This window comes from Bolinopsis microptera, chromosome 4, assembly GCF_026151205.1.
Source record: "Bolinopsis microptera isolate Bmic1 chromosome 4, MBARI_Bmic_1.0, whole genome shotgun sequence".
Taxonomy (NCBI): domain Eukaryota; kingdom Metazoa; phylum Ctenophora; class Tentaculata; order Lobata; family Bolinopsidae; genus Bolinopsis; species Bolinopsis microptera.
The window spans coordinates 2,487,611-2,503,790 of record NC_087075.1 but is presented as its reverse complement, the minus strand read 5'-3'; positions in this window follow the sequence as shown (position 1 = coordinate 2,503,790).

Below are 16,180 nucleotides of genomic sequence, written 5' to 3'. Positions count from 1 at the left end.
CTAGCAGTGCGGTGAACTGTCCTAGCAGTGCGGTGAACTGTCCTAGCAGTGCAGTGAACTGTCCTAACAGTGCAGTAAACTGTCCTAGTAGTGCAGTGAACTGTCCTAGCAGTGCGGTGAACTGTCCTAGCAGTGCGGTGAACTGTCCTAGTAGTGCAGTGAACTCTCCTAGCAGTGCAGTAAACTGTCCTAGCAGTGCAGTAAACAGTCCAAGCAGTGCAGTGAACTGTCCTAGCAGTGCAGTGAACTGTCCTAGCAGTGCAGTGAACTGTCTTAGCAGTGCAGTGAACTGTCCTAGCAGTGCAGTGAACTGTCCTAGCAGTGCAGTGAACTGTCCTAGCAGTGCGGTGAACTGTCCTAGCAGTGCAGTGAACTATCCTAGCAGTGCAGTGAACTGTCCTAGCAGTGCAGTGAACTATCCTAGCAGTGCAGTGAACTGTCCTAGCAGTGCAGTGAACTGTCCTAGCAGTGCAGTGAACTGTCCTAGCAGTGCAGTGAACTATCCTAGCAGTACAGTGAACTGTCCTAGCAGTGCAGTGAACTGTCCTAGCAGTGCAGTGAACTGTCCTAGCAGTGCAGTGAACTGTCCTAGCAGTGCAGCGAACTGTCCTAGCAGTGCAGCGAACTGTCCTAGCAGTGCAGTGAACTGTCCTAGCAGTGCAGCGAACTGTCCTAGCAGTGCAGTGAACTGTCCTAGCAGTGCAGTGAACTGTCCTATGAGTGCAGTGAACTGTCCTAGCAGTGCAGTGAACTGTCCTAGCAGTGCAGTGAACTGTCCTAGCAGTGCAGTGAACTGTCCTAGCAGTGCAGTGAACTGTCCTAGCAGTGCAGTGAACTGTCCTAGCAGTGCAGTGAACTGTCCTAGCAGTGCAGTGAACTGTCCTAGCAGTGCAGTGAACTGGCCTAGCAGTGCAGTGAACTGTCCTAGCAGTGCAGTACACTGTCCTAGCAGTGCAGTGAACTGTCCTAGCAGTGCAGTGAACTGTCCTAGCAGTGCAGTGAACTGTCCTAGCAATGCAGTGAACTGTCCTAGCAGTGCAGCGAACTGTCCTAGCAGTGCAGTGAACTGTCCTAGCAGTGCAGTGAACTGACCTATCAGTGCAGTGAACTGTCCTAGCAGTGCAGTAAGCTGTTCTAGCAGTGCAGTGAACTGTCCTAGCAGTGCAGTGAACTGTCCTAGCAGTGCAGTGAACTGTCCTAGCAGTGCAGTGAACTGTCCTAGCAGTGCAGTGAACTGTCCTAGCAGTGCAGTGAACTGTCCTAGCAGTGCAGTGAACTGTCCTAGCAGTGCAGTGAACTGTCCTATGAGTGCAGTGAACTGTCCTAGCAGTGCAGTGAACTGTCCTAGCAGTGCAGCGAACTGTCCTAGCAGTGCAGCGAACTGTCCTAGCAGTGCAGGGAACTGTCCTAGCAGTGCAGTGAACTGTCCTAGCAGTGCAGCGAACTGTCCTAGCAGTGCAGCGAACTGTCCTAGCAGTGCAGTGAACTGTCCTAGCAGTGCAGCGAACTGTCCTAGCAGTGCAGTGAACTGTCCTAGCAGTGCAGTGAACTGTCCTATGAGTGCAGTGAACTGTCCTAGCAGTGCAGTGAACTGTCCTAGCAGTGCAGTGAACTGTCCTAGCAGTGCAGTGAACTGTCCTAGCAGTGCAGTGAACTGTCCTAGCAGTGCAGTGAACTGTCCTAGCAGTGCAGTGAACTGTCCTAGCAGTGCAGTGAACTGTCCTAGCAGTGCAGTGAACTGGCCTAGCAGTGCAGTGAACTGTCCTAGCAGTGCAGTACACTGTCCTAGCAGTGCAGTGAACTGTCCTAGCAGTGCAGTGAACTGTCCTAGCAGTGCAGTGAACTGTCCTAGCAATGCAGTGAACTGTCCTAGCAGTGCAGCGAACTGTCCTAGCAGTGCAGTGAACTGTCCTAGCAGTGCAGTGAACTGACCTATCAGTGCAGTGAACTGTCCTAGCAGTGCAGTAAGCTGTTCTAGCAGTGCAGTGAACTGTCCTAGCAGTGCAGTGAACTGTCCTAGCAGTGCAGTGAACTGTCCTAGCAGTGCAGTGAACTGTCCTAGCAGTGCAGTGAACTGTCCTAGCAGTGCAGTGAACTGTCCTAGCAGTGCAGTGAACTGTCCTAGCAGTGCAGTGAACTGTCCTATGAGTGCAGTGAACTGTCCTAGCAGTGCAGTGAACTGTCCTAGCAGTGCAGCGAACTGTCCTAGCAGTGCAGCGAACTGTCCTAGCAGTGCAGGGAACTGTCCTAGCAGTGCAGGAATTTTGATAAATAAACCCCCATCATTCCTCCATCATAAACTAAATAAAGAATCTATAAATATACTATATTTAGGACGTAAAAAAGAACATAGAAATGTAGTTCGAAGTCCTAATCCTCTTCGTGTCCAAATTTTGGACTCCAAAAAAAGTGGCTCTTGTCTCTACTATGGATGAAACATTAAATATTAAATTCATTTCATTTTATTAGGATTTTGAATGAAAAGGGCCTGTCCAGTGTCCATTTATATGAAGGGGAAGCAAGACTTCCGGTAACTTGGTACTTTGATATTAGACTCTGATAACTAAGTTACCTCCACTATCTTGTCAGGAATACTCATCATAATTGTGCCCCTCAGGGTTGCAGCTATTCCCCTTAATTACGTTGACTTTGAAATTATCTTGAAATGTATACGAACAATACATGTATATTATAGTTATTGTTAAATGAGCTCCATTCCACAAATTTCCTTATTTTAAATTTTATGTTTAACTTCAAGTTCAAGTAATTCCAAATATAAATTACTGGTAATGTCCAAAAACCCCGACTCAGTCCGCGGACTACTTATGCCTTGATGGTAAATCATATGAATGGTATCTTGGATGCAATTACTTACGACTATTATTAATTAACATGCTGATTAAATCAGAGTCACATCTGATGACTTCAGTGATAGGGCTGATGACTTCAGTGAAAGAGCTGGTGACCTAGTGAAAGTGCTGGGGACGTTGAGAAAGACCATAAACGAGGGATTCCTTCGGGAGCATGTAATATTATATCCAAAGTTTGTTCGCCAATGGGGTGTGTCTGGGTGTCAAAGATCTTCAAGGTGGGTGCTCGTTCTGATGAACTCTAGAAGGATGGGATGGTAATACTCGGTCTGACCGTCTGGAAGCCCATAGAATTCCAGTTCAGAAACCGAGTAAGGAGGTGCGGCTACTGATGAGAAGCCTCTTTAAAGTTTGTTTACAGGTTAGAAACGACATCTGGGTCCCTACCCTCGCACAAGATTATTCTCAATTTGGTGTCTTGGATGCAATTACTTAAGACTATGATTAATTGACATGCTGATTGCTGCCATATCCTGTACCTCATACGAGCCTGTAAATTAGGGACATGGAATTAAACGAAACCAGTACACTGTCAACAGCAGCTGCAACAGGCGAGTCAGTGATAATTTATTTAAGGCGGATTTTCCCCCCTAGAAGGTACACTACATGAATTTTTTTTAACATTTAAAAGATGTTCCTTTATGACGGCCAATGGCCATACAAATCTTTTCAAGCCAAACCACTTGCAGTTGTAATTTTTGGCTTATCCATCAATTCGATTTTCTGAACAATTTTGTGGAAGCAAATCAAACACATAAATAATAAATTTTAAAATACATAAGTAAACAACACATTAAAAGGTTAATTGTTGATTAAAAACATGACTTGCCATCGTGGCATCTGCCATAACACCAGCGTTCCCCTGCTGGGCAGGGGGCTCTCTTCTCCTTCACTTCCTCTGTCTGCAGTTGAGCCCCACCACAGGGCACACTGTTCTTAACACATCTCATAGGACAGTAACGGTTCCCCTTGCAAGGTTTAGGGGCACGTTTCTCCATCCTCAGTCCGGAAACCACAGCAAGTGTAATACATACAAGTAGGATCAGCTTCATTGTCAAATCTTAGTTAAACGTTATGAGTTTATCTCCGGTCAAGTCATATTTATAGTCTCGATCGTGCATCTACGTGGCTTGAGTTCGGATAATTGATTAACTCAATCTTTATTGTTATTCAGATGGAACCATTAATAAGATTAAGAAAAACCATAAAATAGAGGGAAAAAACGTTTTATCAAAATGTAATCATTGTTTATTGTTGCCCATGTGCAATGGGATACAAAAACTTTGCCTTTGTCCAACTCATATAGTTGTAAGCGCAATTTTGGAAAATTGTTGAATTTAATACCTGAAGCCGATAATTCAATCTAACTTGTTTAGATCACAGTACTGTCCCACTACACAGGTGTCCATTTAGGAAATCTTGAGGCTAATAAGTGTCTCCAACGTACGCGATTTTCAAACAGCGCCTATTTAATCGAACACTATAGTCAGACTTTTGAGTAATAAATAAGGAATTTCTTTGAGGTATTAAATAAACAGTATCAGCACTCAGCGTGTTTTAAGTACCGTATCACATCACTTTATCATCGCAGAAAAATCAAATGTTAAATGAGCTTTTCCTCAGTATGTATGATATTTCCAGACAACTTTATTGTAAGAATGGCCCATTATAACACGTCCCTTTGTGGATCATTTTCTAGGATATGAAGTGAATTATCCGCACACTTCATCACTCTAACTTTAAGTTATTCGAGAAGTCTTAATAATTGTCCGGGATCATCCTTGGTCCAGAGAGATTATATAACATATAAATACTGTATCACATTATCATGACATTGCTGATCAGTGATGTCGGTGATGATGGTGAGATAGAGAGAGCTATCTTTTGTGTTATTCTCATCTTCCTGTGGGATTCTCTCCGCGTTCTCTATTCATCTTAGAACGAACACCGATGGGACATTAAGACAACATTAAGACACATTAAGACAACAATAAGACAACATTAAGACACCAATAAGACACATTAACACAAAAATAAGACAACATTAAGACACCAATAAGACAACATTAAGACAACATTAACGCAACAAACACCAATAAGACAAAAAACGATAAGACAATATTAAGACAACATTAAGGCAACATTAAGACAACATTAAAGCAACAAATTCGTTTAAGACAACAAATTATGTATAACAGTATAACACTATTTCTTCGAATATATTTTACTTTGTCAAATTATATTTTACTTCATCAACTGAGTTAGAGTAATACGAAATTGTGACTTAAACTCTGAAAATGAAATAATTAGGTCTCATTATTTATCAGGTAATACAAATCTACAGAGCAATAAATTAATCAAAAATTCTTCTGAATAGGGCTGGGATATTTTGGTTGAAGGCTTTCCTCACGGAGGCGTTGTCTCTTGTCAGTCCGTATCGCTTACACCACATAAATTCTGACAGGGCTACAGTCATGGCTGCTGAATCCGTTCGGGTACGACCGGTTCCTCTTCTCATGTGGTTCTTAGCGTGGAACCACATCCCTTCGCAGCTGTTGGTGTGAACACCAGTGACCGGGTCCACAAATCCTCGACTATGGTTGACAACTTAATGAGGAAATCCGTGGTGTTGCAGGGCGTTATAACCTTTCCACTTGTCGGTGAGAATAGTTGTACCCGGTAGAACGTGCTCCTTGATGAGTGTGATTAGGGTGTTGTGATCGCGTCGATTGCCGGTACACTCCACTAAGAAGCATTCGCCAGTAGTCCTACAGAACCCACCCAGCACCCATTTTCCGACTACACGTCGACAATCAATAATCAATTTAAATTTCCGACTTTTAACTAGCAGTCCAAAGTATCTTAACAGATAATTTCAAAAATCTGTGTGTGTAATAATCCTACCCTTTTTAACTGCGGCAATGAAATCCCGGCCCATATTCTAAACATTTTGTTGCATTAATGTAGTCTTAAACGAGTTTGTTGTCTTAATGTTGTCTTAAATGAGCTTGTTGTTTTAATGTTGTCTTAATGTTGTCTTAATTGAGTTTGTTGTCTTAATGTTGTCTTAATGTTGTCTTAATGTTGTCTTAATATTTTATCCTATTTTGTTGTCTTATCGGTGTTTGTTGTCTTAATCTTGTCTTATTGTTGTCTTATTGTTGTCTTATTGTTGCCTTATTGTTGCCTTAATGTTGTCTTAATGTTGCCTTAATGTTTTCTTAATGTTTGCTTTAATGTTGCCTTAATGTTGTCTTAATGTTGTCTTATCGTTTGTTGTCTTATTGGTGTTTGTTGCGTTAACGTTGTCTTATTGTTGTCTTAATGTTGTCTTAATGTTGTCTTAATGTTGTCTTATTGTTGTCTTAATGTTGTCTTAATGTTGTCTTACTGTCCCATCGGTGTTCGTACAAGTTGCCCATCTTAGGAGAGATATTAGTGGGAATATGCTGTTGATACTTACTAATCTGTAGATTACGTATTTATGAACAGTTAACTTATAATTCCTTGATTAAAGAAGTAGAACTGCAGGAAATTAATGACCACCCTGTAAAGAAACAAGCCAGCACAAATATAAAGTAGGAGGTACAATTAATGTAATTAGCGGAGGTATCACAAACTGCTAGTGCGGGGAAACAGCACAAAGATCTAAAACCTCTTATCTAGAGAATCATGCAAATTAACATTATTATTAACTAGAGCATTAGTCTCCCCAAATCTACACGGTTAGACGTGTACTAAAGCTGTCTACTAAAACTGTAAAGCTAGGACAACAAAGTGAGAGCAGAATGCAAATGAACCTTGAAAATAACTTTGTGTTATAATTACAAAGGAGTGTAATGAAGTTTACTCTTAGTCGTTGCCCTATTAGCCTATTGTGACATGGACCTTGTGTAACGTGTATAAAGTGGTGAGTTTTTGTGAGTAACGTGTATAAAGTGGTGAGTTTTTGTGAGTAACGTGTATAAAGTGGTGAGTTTTTGTGAGTAACGTATATTAAGTGGTGAGTTTTTGTGAGTAACGTGTATAAAGTGGTGATTTTATTTATATATATTACTTTTTTTGTTCTTTCTTTTCCTTCAAAACATTCCAGTACATTGTGCAGAAAGTTGGAGATGAAGCCCTAGTACGTACATGTAGCATTGCACTGGATTGAACTTGCAGAGTGTGGTTTTTTCCAGTCTGCGCCGTGTGCTTATACAAATATACGCGGCGCAGATAGACTGGAGGAGATTGCACTGTGTAGGCTCTGGTGTAATGTGATATGTATGTACTACGGCTTTACAAATTTTGGAAGCATGTAGGGATATATTTCTGATACCAATCGTATATACTAAAAATACTCTAGCACAATTGTAACTGCAGTTTTACAGAACTCTAAATGCTTAATGAACACTCTTGCAGGTACCACCCGTATTCACACTCAGACCTGAGTTTAGTCATTTTCCAATACGAGATTGGGGACGGGTTCTATAAACAAACAAACAAACACAAACATATAAAGTGGTGAGCTTTTGTGAGTAACGTGTATATTAAGTGGTGAACTTTTGTGAGTAACGTGTATAAAGTGGTGAGCTTTTGTGAGTATATGATAGTTTATAACCCTGAGATGAGAACTCGGTGAGAACTGATTGAGGTCCTCTCTGAGCTTTGTCATTAAACCAGAATGAGTCGAGATACCAAATGACAAGTCAGATGAAGTTTGGGATATGGTTGAATTTTTGCTTAATTTCTACTTTTAAAGACTTCAAGAGTATTGTAAGTCATCCTAAGAATAAAAAATGAATAGCTCATTAATAATTCATATAATTACATTGCGTCTCGTTTAACAAGGGCTACTGGTGTTCAGAAGGACCGGATATATTTCTGATATTTATGCATATGTATAAATTAATAAGTATACGGATTTCTAAATCACCGTGAGTTCCTGTATTCGTGTCAGCAGCTTGATTTACAGCTCGCAGTAACTACCGAGGGAGACTTTTAGCATCGCATGGTTCCTTGAGTCGTCTGCCTGTCTGCTCGACATTATTTCGGCTGATTTGTTTACAGATTGTATTCATAAGCATCTTCAGTGGACCGTAAGATTTTGGTTTAAGTAACTTAAAAGTTTTAAATTAATAGCAATGTGAACGAGAGACTCTAGTCTCTACTCCTCTAGTTTTAACGTTTATATTGAGTTATAAAGTGTAGGTACAGCTTCAAGTTCGCTAAAGGTAAATATAAAAATAACTTTGATTGTCTCAAGGATTCAGGGAAAATGGCTGTCTGAAAGTTTCTTTCAGCCCAAAACCTTAACACCACCCAATGGCAACCTCAACCTCTACAAACAGCATCTCCCGTCTCAGGAGACTGTCCATAATGTACGACAAGGAGCACCCCTCAGAGCACCCACGAACCCAGGTTCAGAGGCAGTTTATGGAGGGGATAGATCCCCCTCCTGGAGGGGGTCCCTCTGGAGGGGGTCCCTCTAATAAAAAACCTCAGGAGATTGTAGGATGTGACACTTCAACAGAACCTGATACTGGAGGACTTAGTGGAAGTAGCAAACCCATCGCTGAAAAAGGCTCGGTAACATTAACCTCATCTTGCTCACCGCCCACCAATAAAGAGTCAGTGGTTTCTAGCGCAACTATCACCACCTACCCAGCACCTCCAGCAACCATATCACCTGACATGTCACCTCCATCCTCTGAAATGAGTACCCCTACTAAGCAAGTAGTGGGTTTATGTGATCCCGAGAAAATGAAAGCAGATGAGGTTGACCGGCTGCTGAAAGCCTTGGAACAACGAAATCTGGATCCAGTAAATACAATTATTGTTTATTTTCCTGTTTAATGTCTGTGTCATCCCATAAAAAATTAACGATTTGATCTTAACTGGAATCATAATTATTATATTACAAGGAATTATGTTAATCATATGTACATATATAATCTGTTTACAGGAACCTGCCAGGAAGGAGGAGTTTCACCCTCAAGATCCACCAAGTGCACCCGACATCCTCACCTTAGAGCACAGCACTCAGGTCTCTCAGAGCACTCAGGGCTCTCACAGCACTCAAGATGAGGTCTCTCAGAGCACTCAGGATCAGGTCTCTCAGAGCACTCAGGATCAGGGCTCTCACAGCACTCAAGATGAGGTCTCTCAGAGCACTCAGGATCAGGGCTCTCACAGCACTCAGGGCTCTCACAGCACTCAGGATCAGGGCTCTCACAGCACTCAGGGCTCTCACAGCACTCAAGATGAGGTCTCTCAGAGCACTCAGGATCAGGTCTCTCACAGCACTCAGGATCAGGTCTCTCACAGCACTCAGGGCTCTTATCCTGCGCCTGATAAGCTCCCCGATAAATTACTTGACAATATCGGTACTTTTCTCGCCCCCATTTCTTCAACTGAAATTAAGAGATTGAGCAGCAGACCAGCAATGAGTTTTGTCACAGACGCAAGGAAGCTAGAATTTATAAATCAAAGAAACTTGGGATTGATTTGCGGTAAAACTACTTCAAGAAAGTTGCTGGATGGTAAAAACTCTGAGATCGACAAAATTAGATCAGTTTTGCCTATCAACGACAGATTATTTGAAACGAGACGAAATTGTGCTCCAGCGATGAAGAGAGGCTCTATCGAGGAGAGGATGGCGGCAGTGGAAGCCACTATAGTTGGGGCGGCAGTTGAGGCCACTATAGTTGGAAATAAACGAGTGACGTTTTCAAACTCGGATTACACGGTTAAAAGCAGTAAATTAGCTAGGATGACTGCATCGGGCGTACTACAGAGGAATACTGGTTACGATTATTTAAACGATCTTCAGAAAATAAACCAAACATTTGTAACGTCTTCTTCCAGAAACCAGTCAAAGTTTGGTTCTCAAAATCTGTCGTTAACATCGGGATTTAATCGTAAGAAAGAGGACATCTTAAAGAAAATATACGGATGTGAAGGAAAGGGGAGCAGAACATCAGGAGCTAACGGTGGTAAAGGTGAGGATATTCATCTGAAATCTGGACTAAAGTAAACCAAAACACTTAAAACACTGCCTTGAGTATTAACAATGTGCTGAAATAAAACAAAATCTAACATGGTCCCCGACGAGCACTATTTAATTATTTGTGATGTAAGTAATTAAATTGTAATGAGTAAGTATTATTTCAGTGACCCTGATGGAGCTCAGATCGTTAGAGCGAGAGATTCTAACTCCAGCCAGATTCCAGTCAAAACAACCCAGTAATTTAGTAGATCCTCAACCAGTTTTATCCGGGGCGGTAGAAACAAGGTAACGAATAATGGCGAGGATTTCTGTGTTCTCCGGCAGAACCATTATAATGCAACTGTGTTGAAATATTGAATAGGAGAAGTATTGGAGCTTTTCTTTCGTAACTAAGTTTCGGTGCTTTTCACCGTAACTGAACAGTGAAGTTGCCTCCCCTCTTGAATAGAGTATCATTACAGGTCAGATGTTGGCAATGACCCAGAGGAGGAGGAGGAGGAGGAGGAGCTGATAGCTCAGGCTGGAGAGGAGAATGTTACTAGTGTCACTCCTCCTCTTCCGGAGCATTCTCCCAGTGGAGGTAGAATTTAGAGATTCGTAAATAATTTCAAAAGATTTTTCTAATTAAAGAATCCATTATAACCAATGTAGGACCTTGTTATTGAATTAACTTGCCCAGGGGGAGAAGGAGGAGGAGAAGGAGGAGGAGGAGGAGACAATATTCCAACAAGACAGTTGGACTGGGCAGCAGGACCAGGAGGGGGAGGGTCTGATGATGAGGTAGCTGGAACTGACTCAGGTTAGATCCTCTTATGTGTGTAATCTTGTTTTAGTGGTGCTAGTAGACGAGATTATGTTATCACACTTACATTTAACACACAATGACAGGTTTCAATCAAGTAAAATCAAACCAAGAAATTTCAGGTTTATTCGATTTCGACTACACGTGGACTGGTATTTTGAAAAGAACTAAAAAAGAACTGAAGAAGGAACATGACTGGAGCTCTTCGTCTTCTTCTTCGTCGGATGACGAGAATAAGAAAAAGAAGAAAAAGAAGAAAAGTAGAAAGGGTGTAGAGAAACGGAAACTTACTCGCGAGACATCAAAAAAGGTTCGCACTAAATAGGATATTTTTTCCCGATCCATGACTCAAAGTGCCGAAGGCACAAAAGAGTCAAGGACAAGGGTTAGCGATCGAGGTTTTTTTTTGTATATGGTAGCTTTGCGACCGTGCGTGCGTGCGTGCGTGCGTGCCCTCGCCCCCAGTCTAGTTATCGCCCACGTGTCTGCCTGCGCAAAGTTATTTTGCGCGATCATCTGAATTAAACAATTGTTGGCGCGCGGTGCTGAAATGTTCAAGTACATTGTTAATTTTACCATGTACGCATCCCGATAGGGACTAATTGATAGCATTGTATTATTATTTTGAGTTAGTATTACTATTTTGCACAGATCCGTGTCAGGTTGCATAAACAATAAACATATAATTATAGTTACATAGAAATATACACGATTTTCAAATTCAATATAGAATTATATTAACTGGGCGGCGCTCGGCCTGTCACTCCGCCATATCTGCATGCTTATAAACAGCAAAGACTGGGGTCCCCAGGTGGTACTGGTATGGAATATGATAGAATACTTCATCCCGGATCGGGAAATTGAGCGGCCATCCACAAAAGAAAAGCGGCCGCATTTCTTGTTAGGTTTGGGTACGTTGGATTTGTTTTCAGAAAATGATGAATCGTAAAGTTAAAAAAATACTCTAAAGATCATTATTTGAATGATCTTAAAATGAACGCTCCAGGACCTGAAGAAGAACATGTCTGATTTGTGGAACAGAGATGAGAGCACTATGGAGGATATCAAGAGTCGGAACAAATCAGGAATATACGGCAAACTGCACAAGGTTAGTAGTAAGTAATTAAAGTTGCCCACATGCGTGTTACTGTTAGTCGGAACAGTGTCCCAAACATCAATAATATTAAAACTTACTTTGTTCAGATAAAGAATTATGTGGATCTGACTGACGACAATGTCTACTTTAAAGAAATTGTACAGGATGGGATGGAAATGTTCAAATTCTTCTACGACCAGGTTCTAATATTTTTAAGTCCTATTTGGGAGAAGCCAGAAGGAAATGGCCATTGGCCGCGGTAAATCGGGGTTTGCGGTAAATCGGGGTTTGCGGTCAATCGGGGTTTGCGGTCAATCGGGGTTTGCGGTAAATCGGGGTTTGCGGTAAATCGAGGTTTTACTGTAGTTAGTTATTACTTTTACTTTCATTAATACTTAAATAGTAGCAGTTATCGCTTTCATTTAATAAAAATAGGGCTGCTGTATGGTGGACCATGAGTATCACTAATTTTTTTAGGGGGTGGGACATATTGACCCATGCCCCATCAGTATCAATGATATTTTTAGGGGGTGGGACATACCTGTCCCATGCCCCATCAGTATCAAAATATTTTTTTCAGAGGGTGGGCCGCCCCATCAGTATCAAGAAGAAAACATTGGTGGGATTTCGTGTACCATGCCCCATGAGTATCAATAAAAATTTTATGGGGTGGGAAATACCTGTCCCATGCCCCATCAGTATCAAAATATTTTTTTCAGAGGGTGGGCCGCCCCATCAGTATCAAGAAGAAAACATTGGTGGGATTCCGTGTACCATGCCCCATGAGTATCAATAAAAATTTTATGGGGTGGGAAATACCTGTCCCATGCCCCATCAGTATCAAAATATTTTTTTCAGAGGGTTGGCCGCCCCATCAGTATCAAGAAGAAAACATTGGTGGGATTTCGTGTACCATGCCCCATGAGTATCAATCAAATTTTTGTGGGGTGGGACATACCTGACCCATGCCCCATCAGTATCAAAAACATTTTCAGAGGGTGGGCCGCCCCATGAGTATCAAAATTTCTTTTTTTTTCTTTTTTTTAAAGAAAAAAAAGAAAAAAAACCAAAAAAACAAAAAAAAAGAAAAAAAAATTTCTTTTTAACGGGTGGGACATACCTGACCCATGCCCCATCAGTATCAAAATTTCTTTTTAACGGGTGGGCCGCCCCATGAGTATAAAAATTTCTTTTTAGCGGGTGGGCCGCCCCATGAGTATCAAAATTTCTTTTTAACGGGTGGGCCGCCCCATGAGTATCAAAATTTCTTTTTAACGGGTGGGACATACCTGACCCATGCCCCATCAGTATCAAAATTTCTTTTTAACGGTTGGGCCGCCCCATGAGTATCAAAATTTCTTTTTAACCGGTGGGACATACCTGACCCATGCCCCATCAGTATCAAAAACATTTTCAGAGGGTGGGCCGCCCCATGAGTATCAAAATTTCTTTTTAACGGGTGGGCCGCCCCATGAGTATCAAAATTTCTTTTTAACGGGTGGGACATACCTGACCCATGCCCCATCAGTATCAAAATTTCTTTTTAACGGTTGGGCCGCCCCATGAGTATCAAAATTTCTTTTTAACGGGTGGGACATACCTGACCCATGCCCCATGAGTATCAAAAACATTTTCAGAGGGTGGGCCGCCCCATGAGTATCAAAATTTCTTTTTAACGGGTAGGCCGCCCCATGAGTATCAAAATTTCTTTTTAACGGGTGGGACATATCTGACCCATGCCCCATCAGTATCAATGATATTTTTAGGGGGTGGGACATACCTGACCCATGCCCCATCAGTATCAAAAACATTTTCAGAGGGTGGGCCGCCCCATGAGTATCAAAATTTGTTTTAACGGGTGGGCCGCCCCATGAGTATCAGAATTTCTTTTTAACGGGTGGGACATACCTGACCCATGCCCCATCAGTATCAAAAACATTTTCAGAGGGTGGGCCGCCCCATGAGTATCAAAATTTCTTTTTAACGAGTGGGCCGCCCCATGAGTATCAGAATTTCTTTTTAACGGGTGGGACATACCTGACCCTTGCCCCATCAGTATCAAAATTTCTTTTTAACGGGTGGGCCGCCCCATGAGTATCAAAATTTCTTTTTTACGGGTGGGACATACCTGACCCATACCCCATCAGTATCAAAAATATTTTCAGAGGGTGGGCCGCCCCATGAATATCAAAATTTCTTTTTAACGGGTGGGCCGCCCCATGAGTATCAAAATTTCTTTTTAACGGGTGGGACATACCTGACCCATGCCCCATCAGTATCAAAAACATTTTCAGAGGGTGGGCCGCCCCATGAGTATCAAAATTTCTTTTTAACGGGTGGGCCGCCCCATGAATATCAAAATTTCTTTTTAACGGGTGGGCCGCCCCATGAGTATAAAAATTTCTTTTTAACGGGTGGGCCGCCCCATGAGTATCAAAATTTCATTTTAACGGGTGGGACATACCTGACCCATGCCCCATCAGTATCAAAAACATTTTCAGAGGGTGGGCCGCCCCATGAGTATCAAAATTTCTTTTTAACGGGTGGGCCGCCCCATGAGTATCAAAATTTCTTTTTAACGGGTGGGACATACCTGACCCATGCCCCATCAGTATCAAAATTTCTTTTTAACGGTTGGGCCGCCCCATGAGTATCAAAATTTCTTTTTAACGGGTGGGACATACCTGACCCATGCCCCATCAGTATCAAAAACATTTTCAGAGGGTGGGCCGCCCCATGAGTATCAAAATTTCTTTTTAACGGGTGGGCCGCCCCATGAGTATCAAAATTTCTTTTTAACAGGTGGGACATACCTGACCCATGCCCCATCAGTATCAAAATTTCTTTTTAACGGGTGGGACATACCTGACCCATGCCCCATCGGTATCAAAAACATTTTCAGAGGGTGGGCCGCCCCATGAGTATCAAAATTTCTTTTTAACGGGTGGGCCGCCCCATGAGTATCAAAATTTTTTTTTAACGGGTGGGACATACCTGACCCATGCCCCATCAGAGTTAGTGGGGACCATAGGTGGCAGCCCCGACGGCGATCAGATCAGGGAATCATTAAAACCTGTACGAGTGGGACGGTATGGTTTGGGTAAACGTTAGGGTTAGGGTAAGGGTTAGGGTTAGGGTTTGTGTTAGGGTTAGGGCTAGGGATGAGGTTAGGGTTAGGGATGAGGTTAGGGTTAGGGTTAGGGTTAGGTAATACAAACCGTCCTACCTGTACAGATTACAATTGGACCCATCAGATCAAGGGACAGAGGCCGCTTGCCTTCCGATCAATCTCCGTAAACGTTGCTATTTTTCTGAGTCTGTGCGTGGACGATTCCATTTCCCGTTGGTTTTGGATCGTTACGAAGTCCGAAAGACGTCAAACTGACATGCAACATGGTCACGCACATTCACTGCACTGGTAAGTTGGGTAATTGTAGCGCAGATCGTCCAAACGATCGCTGTCCTGTCGCGTCTTTCGAATCATTCCATGTTATATGTGCCGAAATTTAAATGTTAATTGTGAGCCTATTTCGAATTTTTCTGTTTATAATTGTAATTGATCGGGATTGGATACAGTGCTCCATGCACGCGTAAGATATAGCGGCCTTGGCGGAGCATTTTACAGTATAACGTAGCTTGGGCCAATAAGAATCTAGGACGGTTTGTATTGCCTTATTTTAATATAACGCGACGCCCGCCGGGAGAACTGACAAGTGATGTTACACTACCACTACAGTATATGTTACGCTTGCGCGCGGGTCTCAAGTTAGGATAAGGGTTCAGGTTAGGGTTAGTAACCCTAACCTGAACCCTATCCCTATAGGTTAGCGTCACTCGTCATTCAGTTCCTCATGTCACTCGTCAGAAACCAGTCTACCAATTTCACGCGCATACCATGCATGGTAACCACGTCATCATGCTTACTGGGCCGCGCTCAGCCTGTCATTCCGCCTAATCTCTATTAGGGCTGAGTGAATTACGACCTCCATCGCCCTGAAAAAAGTGCGGATACTTATTGGAAGTTGGTGTGCGCGAGACCAGCATTCACGTGATCGTTAAGAACCAATTGTAGCCTCAGAAAAAACACGTGCCAATCAGAGAAAAATGACGTATACGCTACAGGAGCCGCGCGCTGAGTTAGATTGTAAAATTTGATTATTGGATTGCGCGTAGTAATTAACGCGTTATTAATTAACGCGCGTATTAATTAACGCGCACAAAGCTGAATTTTCATACGCGCACGCCTGTTTTTTATGTAACAGGGCAAAATCAGCTAAAAATGGGCAAAAATCCAGAAATGCGTAGCTTTTTTAATTGTTTAAAATTAACGCGCCCATTAATTAACGCGGAAAGGCTCATTTTTCGAAAATAACGCGCATTTAATACAGCGTATTAAATGCGCGCGCTAATTAATACGTTTA